This window comes from Rhinopithecus roxellana, chromosome 7 (genome assembly GCF_007565055.1).
Source record: "Rhinopithecus roxellana isolate Shanxi Qingling chromosome 7, ASM756505v1, whole genome shotgun sequence".
NCBI classification, from domain to species: Eukaryota; Metazoa; Chordata; class Mammalia; order Primates; family Cercopithecidae; genus Rhinopithecus; species Rhinopithecus roxellana.
In genome coordinates, this window is record NC_044555.1 from 152,391,059 (window position 1) to 152,400,256 (window position 9,198).

Below are 9,198 nucleotides of genomic sequence, written 5' to 3' on the forward strand. Positions count from 1 at the left end.
AGGTTTTCTTCCACCATCTGTGACAGCTTTTTGATCTGTCTCCAGGTAGGTGGCTGTGTTCAATGGGTGTTGCTTGTGACAGTTGGGGTCCTCTTCAGCCTCAGTCTTGACATGGCTGCAACTGGGGTTCCTCGGGTTCCTCCCAGAAACCTCTCTTCTTCAGCATCTGGCTTATGATAAGGCTTTAAATGTCTTGATGGCACCCAAATTGGCTGTTGATTCGGTCCTGGAGAAACACAAGCATAACCTCTACTCCAATATATTATTTTACCTATTTCCCACCTTTTTGTTATTGCATCTCTCCACCAAACTACCTGTTCTGTTTCTGTCTTTGTAGCTTGTTTTTGTAGATGCTGTTCAGTTGCTGATAGCATCTGGCGTTTAGGCAGGCTCAAAAAATTTAAAGTCAATAATGCTACAGGAGAGATTCATTCTTTCCACTATGGCTTGTCCCTGAGAATTATATGGGATACCAGTAATGTGTTTAATATTCCACATGGAGAAAAATGTAGCTAGATCCTGGGGCATTGTCTGTTTTAATGCAAGCTGGAATGCCCATCACCACAAAACACTGCAAAAGGTGACATTTAACACAGGCAGAAAACTCTCCAGATTGGCATGTAGCCCAGACAAACTGAGAAAAGGTGTCTACACATACATATACCTAAGCTAGTCTTCCAAACGAGGGAACATGTGTGACGTCCACTTGCCAAAGATAATTAATTTCTGATCCTCGAGGATTAACTCCACCTGTAAAAGATGAGGAATGCACCATTTGGCAAGTTGGACATCGCTGGATAATAGCTTTAGCTTATTTTCAGGTAATGCTGTATCTGCATTTGAGACCAGAAGCATTAACATAGGTTAAATTGTGAAAGTGTCTAGCATTAGATATTACAGTATCTAGTATCTAGTTGCTTAGTAGGAACTAAGCAATCAACCATTTGATTCCCTTCAGTTAAAGGTCCTGGAAGAGGTGTATGAGCCCTAATACGAGTGATGTAAAAAGGGTGCATTCTATTCCTGACTGCTGTTTGCAATTGGGTAAGTAAAGTCCTCAGTTGTTCATCTGTATGAAATCATAACTGAGCATTTTCAATTAATTGTGTGGAATGAATCACGTATGATGAATCAGAAATCACATTAATAGGCATATTAAAAGCAGTCAATACCTCAATTACAGTTATAAGCTCTGCTTTTTGAGCTGAAGTATAGGGCATCTGAAAAACTTTACATTTTGATTCAGAATAAGAAGCTTTACCATTACTAGACCCATCTGTGAAGACATTTTCAGCACCTTCAATTGGTTTAAATTTAGTTATTTTAAGAGGAATCCAATTAGTTAATTTCAAAAATTGAAACAGTTTCATTTTAGGAAAATGATTATCAAGAATACCCACAAAGTCAGCTAAATGGGTTTGCCAAGTAAGACTATTTATAAAAGCTTGCCATATTTGTGCCTTCGTGAGAGGGACAATAATTTTTCCAGAATAATATCCATGTAATTTAACAACCTGAGTTCTCCCATTTCCTATCGTAGTAGCGATTTGATCCAAATAAGGAATTAGAGTCCATGAATTAGTATGTGGAAGGAAAAGCCACTCTACAAGATCTTGCTCTTGAACAATAACACCGGTAGGTGAGTGCTGAGTTGAGAAAATTAGCAAATCTAGAGTCTTCTCTGGATCTATTCTATTTATTTGAGCTTTATGGACTTGCTTTTCAATCAGCTGTAACTCGGCCTCAGCCTCCTTTGTTAATTGCTGAGGGCTAGTGAGACTAGGATCTCCTCAAAGGATAGAAAATAGATTACTCATGGCATAGGTAGGAATGCCTAGAGCAGGTCATATCCAATTAATGTCCCCTAGTAATTTTTGAAAGTCATTTAATGTTTTCAGTTGATAAGTCTGGCAAATTATTGGACTGTTTAACATGCCTTGTGGCAACACTTTCCAGTGAAAACGCTAAGCAGGCTGCAGGTTGTTAACTGTGGGAATTGTAAATGCAAACCATTCACAATCTTGCTCAGCTAAGGGGATAGTAAAGAAACAATATTTTAAATCTGTGACTATTAAAGGCCAGTTTTTTTGGAATCATAGCAGGAGAAGGCAGTCCTGGCTATAATATACAACCCATAGGTTGTATAACTGAATTAATGGCTCTTGAGTCAGTTAACATTCTCCATGTACCTGATTTTTTCTTATTTATGAAAACTGGAGAATTCCAAGAGGAAAATGTTGGAGCTATGTGTCCTTTTCCTAATTGTTCAGTAGCTAAGTTCTCTAAAACCTCCAATTTCTCTTTACTCAGTGGTCATTGTTTTATACAAATTGGCTTATCTGTTAACCATTTTAAAGGTATAGGTTCTGGAGGCTTAACAATGGCTGCCATCAAAAATGATATCCTAAACCTTGGCAGAAACTTTGTCTTTCCACTTGAAGTGGTTCCTTCAAACCTTGCAAATTTTTTCTTAGTCCCATACCAGGGGCATACCCTATTTCATGCATCATATGTTGACTTTAAGGGCTACATAATTACTCTGGAATTAGAACTTTTGCTCCCCATTGTTGTAATAAATCTCTCCCCCATAAATTTATAGGTACAGAAGTTACAATTGGCTGAATAGTCCCAGGTTGTCCATCGGGCCCTTTCCAATGAAAAATATAACTACTTTGATATACTTCAGAGGCTTTACCAACTCTAACTATGTTAAATTGAGTGGATTGAATTGGCCACACAGATGGCCAGTGCTGTAGAGAAATGATTGAAATGTCCACTCCTGTTTCTACCAAACCTTTACATTTCTTTCCCTGAATAGTTATTTCACAGGTAGGACATTGATCAGTAATTTGATTCACCCAATAAGCTGCTTTGCTTTGTTTGTTTGTGCTTCCAAATCCTCCTGCTTTATTTAATTTCACTTTTCCCCATTTTCACATATGGCACAATCAGGAGCTGTGCTATACACTCTCCTGGCTCTGCTTTCCAGGAAACAGAAGTTGATATGACAATTTGAATTTTCCCATTATAATCTGAATCAATGACTCCTGTTTGTACTTGGACTTCTTTTAAATTTAAACTAGATCTACCTAGAAGTAATCCTACCATCACTGCTGGCAACATCTGGCTGGAGACAGCAACATTCTTTAACAGTCCTATTACAAAAGGAGAACCTGGTCCATAATGATAAATAGCTTGCTTAAATTTTTTGAGTAATTTAAAAGGAACAGGCTGAAATACAGGTATAGTATTTCCCTGTTGATCTGGGTGGTGTATTCCAACAGGTAACTGCCAAGTCTAGCTTGCTGAATTCCTGCCTGAATAGAACTGAGTGGTCACTCGAGGCACTGCTCGAACAGTCACTGGGGCCACTACTTTTCACCCAATGTCCTCTGGAAAATAAAGATCTGGAGGGTCAGGCCACTCCTTTTCTTCAAAATAATGAGGGGATGCAGAAGGATAGGGATGAACCTCTTCCTCCTTTGCCACTTTAGCTTTAGCTGGCAAAAAAACCTGCTCTGTCACTTCTTCTGTTACTTTATTATACTTTCCTTCCTCCTCATCTTTAGTGTGAAAAGGTTCCAAGGTGGAACAAACCAGAGTCCACACTTGTCCCATTATTACCCTGATGCTTCCGAGCTCCCCTTCTTACTCACCACAGGGATTGCTTAACCGTACTCAGGTGTCCTCCGGCTTAGTTCCACATTCCCCAATCGTTGCTCTGGTGACCCTTCAACCCAGGTTCGAGCCCCATGTATAGGCACTACTTGCCAAGACCAGCTTGTTCGTGGAGACCCTCATCTAGCAGTGCTAGAGGAATTAAAGACAAAGACACAGAAATATAGAGTGTGGAGTGAGAAATCAGGCGACTCACAGCCTTCAGAGCTGAGAACCCTGAACACAGTTTGACCCACATATTTATTGAGAGCAAGCCCATGATAAGCATTATTTCTATAGATTATAGATTAACTAAAAGTATTCTTTATGGGAAACAAAGGGCTGGGCTGAAACAGAGGGATGGACTTTGGCTAGTTATCCACAGCAGGAACATGTCCTTAAGGCACAGATTGCTCATGCTATTGTCTGTGGTTTAGGAATGCCTTTAAGAAGTTTTCTGCCCTGGGTGGGCCAGGTGTTCCTTGTCCTCATTCCGAAAAAACCACAGCCTTTAGTGTGGGCATCATGGCCATCACGAACATGTCACAGTGCTGAAGATATTTTGTTTATGACCAGTTTTAGGGCCAGTTTATGGCCAGATTTCAGGCCTGTTCCCAACAATATGGAACCCAAAAAAAGCTTGCATAGCTAAATCAAGACTAAGCAAAAAGAACAAATCTGGAGGCATCACATTACCCAACATCAAACTACACTACAAGGCTATATTTACCAAAAGAGCATGATATGATGCTGGAATAAAAATGGGCATGTAAACCTATAGAAGAGAATAGAGAATAGAAAATTAAAGTCAAATCCTTACAACCAACTCATCTTTGACAAAGCAAACAAAAACATAAAGAGGGAAAAGACACCCTATTCAACAAATGATGCTGGGATAATTGGCAAGCCACATGTAGAAGAACAAAACTGGATGCTCATCTCTCTCCTTATACATAAATCAACTCAAGATTGGTCAAAGACTTAAATCTAAGACCTTAAACCATAAAAATTATAGAAGGTAACACTGGAAAAACTCTTCTAGACATTGGCTTAGGCAAAGACTTCATGATCCAGAACTCAAAAGCAAATGCAACAAAAACAAAGATAAATAGATTGAACTTAACTAAACTAAAAGGCTTCTGCACAACAACAAAAATAGTCAGCAGAGTAGACAACCCACAGAGTGGAAGAAAATCTTTCTAAACTATGCATCCAACAAACGACTAATATCCAATATACAAAAGGAACTCAAAGAAATCAGCAATAAAAAAATTAGCATCAAAAAGTGGGCTAAGAACATGAATAGAGAATTATCAAAAGATGATATACAAATGGCCAACAAGCATATGAAAGCATGCTGAACATTATTAATTATCAGAGAAATGCAAATCAAAACCACAATACAATACCAGTTTACTCCTGCAAGAATGGCCACAATTTTAAAAAAATAGATGTTGGTGTGGATGTTGTAAAAGGGAACCCTTTAACACTGCTGGTGGGAGTGCAAACTATATGTATATATACATAACTATATATATAGTTTAGCCACTGTGGAAATCAGGTTGGAAATTTTTCATAGAACTTAAAACAGAATTACCATTTGACCCAGTAATACCATTATTGGGTATATATCCAAAAGAAAACAAGTCACTCTACCAAAAGTCACATGGACTTATATATTCATTGCAGTGCTTTTCACAACAGTAAAGACGTAGAAGTAACCCAGGTGCCCATCAACTCTGGATTGGACCAAAAAAATGTGGTACATATACACCATGAAATACTATGCAGCCATAAAAAGAATGAAGTCATGTCCTTTGCAGCAACATGCATGCAGCTGGAGGTAATCATCCTATGTAAATTACCACAGAAATGGAACACTCAATACCACATTTACTCACTTGTAAGTGGGGGCTAAACAACAGGTACTTTTGGACATAAAAATGGCAACAACAGACACTGGGGACTACTAGAGGAGGGAAAGCAAGAGTTGAAAAACTAGCTATTGGATAACATGCTCAGTACGTGGGTGATGGGATCAATCATATCCCAAACTTGAGCATCATGCAATATATCCAGATGACAAACCTACACCTGTACCTCCACTGAATCTAAAATAAAAGTTAAAATTATTTTTTAAAAATAAGTAAAAATAAAAAATACCATTCCTCCTTCACTCACAATCTAGTAGAAGAGACATGCATATGAATAACTAAACTAAAATGTAGCATAGTAGATGTGTGTGTGTGTGTGTGTGTGTGTGTGTGTGTGTGTGTGTGTGTGTGTGTGTGAAGCATCAGGCCTTTGTTAGCAACAGCCGGGATATTCAACCCCAACAATCCTGTATCCTGTATCCAGGATACAGGAAGACACTGTATCCTGCCTACCCAAGGGCTAGGGGCAACAGCCTTGATTAATCACACCCAGAGACCTGCTGAATTTGGCTACAACACTTGAGTGCAAACAGTGGATTAGTTTATCCTAATGCCATATATATGTGGTGCTAGAGCCTACAGAGCCTTTTGAAATGTGATGTCCCATCCTGACCATTGCCTCACTAATGTACAATTATAGCAAAATATCATAGTGACAGGTTACAAAATCATTATACTTTTGCTAAACAGTTCTTTCTCATGATTTGAAGAGGATTCAATCTGAATTTTGCAAAACATAGCTATTAATGTAACAAACAATGTTTGGCTTGTGTATGGGTTCCTTTAAAGAAAACCAAATACAATGTTAGCGTAGGTAGAGCAGTGAGTAACTTTTCTACTTCAACTTGGGTCTTACTGAGAAACCAATGACTCTTCCAAAAGGTAATCTATTTGTTGGTGTTTTTATTAAGTAAATTTTTTCTATAATTTGCAATTATCAATAAAGAAGAAAACCGGTATGATTACACAGTGTAATTGGTAGAAAGGTCACAAAATCTGTATGTCACAAAGGAAATGGTGAAAATGCGATTTCAGGCAAAATTGAAATAATTTTACAGTTCCAAAACATCAACATGTTCTAAAAGAAAGACCATAAAAATGAAAGATAGACTGAATTATGTATTCAGTAAAAAATCTTTAAATACATGAACTTTCAATCATTGTATACTCATGATTTTATTACTTTTCAGTTCTAGAAAAATTTGAACTATTTATACCATTCTCTACAACCAAGATATTACATTGTACTTTATCATGTGCATAAGTATGTGATGTTCAATCCAAAATCAAAATTCTGCCACCTTTAACAGCAATTAAAATATAATAACTTGATCCAAAAGTACTACAATTTCAAGGTTTTGTATTCTATTTAACTTTAATGTTTGTGACTCTCAGGCAGTTTAAAAGATAAAGCCAATAGACATGTAGATACACTTCAGCTAAGTAGAAAGATCCTGTAACTATTTTTGTACATCTGCTGACTATAATGTATGTATACATATCAATGTGCAGTACAAATTTGTAAACATGAACATTTGAAACTTTGAAAGGAAATTATACTAGTCTTTTTCCTCTCAGTGTTTTATTGAAACAGCATGTCAAAAGTTGGCCAGCACCACACATGTAAAATAGTTTTAATATTGAATATGTTTCCAGTGTTCTGTATATCTATTTGTTCTGTTTTATGTTGTCAACCAACCCATGTTTATTTGCACAGTTTTAATACAAATTATCATTTAATTGCAGGCCAAACTTAAGAAGATTAAATGTATACCAAGACATTTATATCAAAGCAACTGCCTAAGCTGTGTACTTGGTTTGTTTTAAACTGCTCCAATAAGCATGTTAGATTCTAGTGAAATCAATTGATAAACTATTGCTTTATAACACAATATTATGGTTATTTTGGCTAATTGAAAATTTTTCAGCACAAATGCAGCATATCTCTAAATCCGAGTAAAAATATTATACTTTTGCCCTGTCAATTCAATTCACAAAGTACAGTACATGCAGTTGGACATTTCTAAGTGTGCTTAAATCTGCCTTTCCCCAGAAGTATCTATAACTAATAGTATAAGTATGTAATGACTAGGTGTTCTTTGTAGCATCTCTTATTGGGGAGGGGAGGGATAAAAAGCAGCACACTGTAAATTATTTAATAACAAAACAAAAGTAAAACACCACTGATTCTGTGTGTGTGTGTGTATGTGTGTGTGTGTATACACATGCATGTTACAGTGTGACATATGGGATTTATCAAACTGCATATTCAGATAAGGAAAAGATTTGCTACTGAGATTTAGTAAAGAGATAATGACCACATACTACCCTACTGTATACACATAATTTGATTATCTTAAAGCATCTAAATTTCATCATTAGCATGTTTGTAGACCTTTGTAAAATGTATTTTTTTAATTTTATTTTTTGTAAAACATATTTTAAATACTTATACAAAACATCTGTTTCAGTCATGTTCTTGTTCAGCATTATACCAGCAATACTTAAAAGATACATATTACCTGGTTTAAGTGAGCCATGGCTTCCCCCCAGGGTGCATAATAAAAAATGATTAGGAGTATAAAAGGGAAGTCTTCCATAATGAAATGGTTCACTGAATTATCACTTGCTGATTTAACTGTTCATCTCTTTTCATCCTACAGACATGCTTCAACCTCACAAAAGAATGAAGTCATGTCCATTCCCATAGTATATGTAGAATCTATGTTTAATAGCAGTGAAATATCACGAATATCTACCTTCATAGATTGAGGAAAATAAAACTCCTCATTTTCGAGCACAATGAATAGGAGCAATGACATTATGTGAGTTTGGAGGCTCTAAAATTATGTAAAGTTATATATGATACTTCAAAATGTAATTTCCAGAGGCCTTAATCCCTCTGTATGGTGAAAAGAAATAATGGCATTAGAGTTTGATGTCTAAATTATATTACCTAAAGCTATATATTGGTCTTTAAAGTATAATGAATAGAGAATTTATCTACTTATATATGTGTTTTGTAACCAGGCTCATACTTTAAGTCCTTATTTCAGCTGACTGATTGTTCCATAAAATAATACCTTCCTGACCAGAGAATCTGACTACAGGTCTGAGCTTGACTGGGGACTGTGCAAGGGTAAAGTACCATTCATTTATTTTCTGACTCAACGTACAAATTTTACAGTTAATGAAATGCTTACTTTCCCTATATTTATTTGTGGTAAGTCATATAACCAGGTCAGGTTAGGAATCAGATTTTACAAATTTAGTGAGCTGAATTAAGGAGGAATATAAAAAGAAGTGGTGCCCATATATGTACGGTCAAATCAGATGGAAATAGAGGTTTTAATTGTTAGATATTGGGGTCTATTAAGTATCATTTGGTCACTTTTATAGGCTATTTCACACTTAGTCCAACAAAAGTGGCTTTGGATTTTTGTAGATTTCTAAAGCAAGTCTAACTTTAAGTTGATGCAGGTAAAAATGATAGAATTACATTTGTTTTTCATTTCATAACCATAGCATCAATTTACCCAGTTACTCGAGTTTTGCACCATCCATTGAGGAGTAAGAATTTATTAAACAGAAAATGGTTGAAGACACT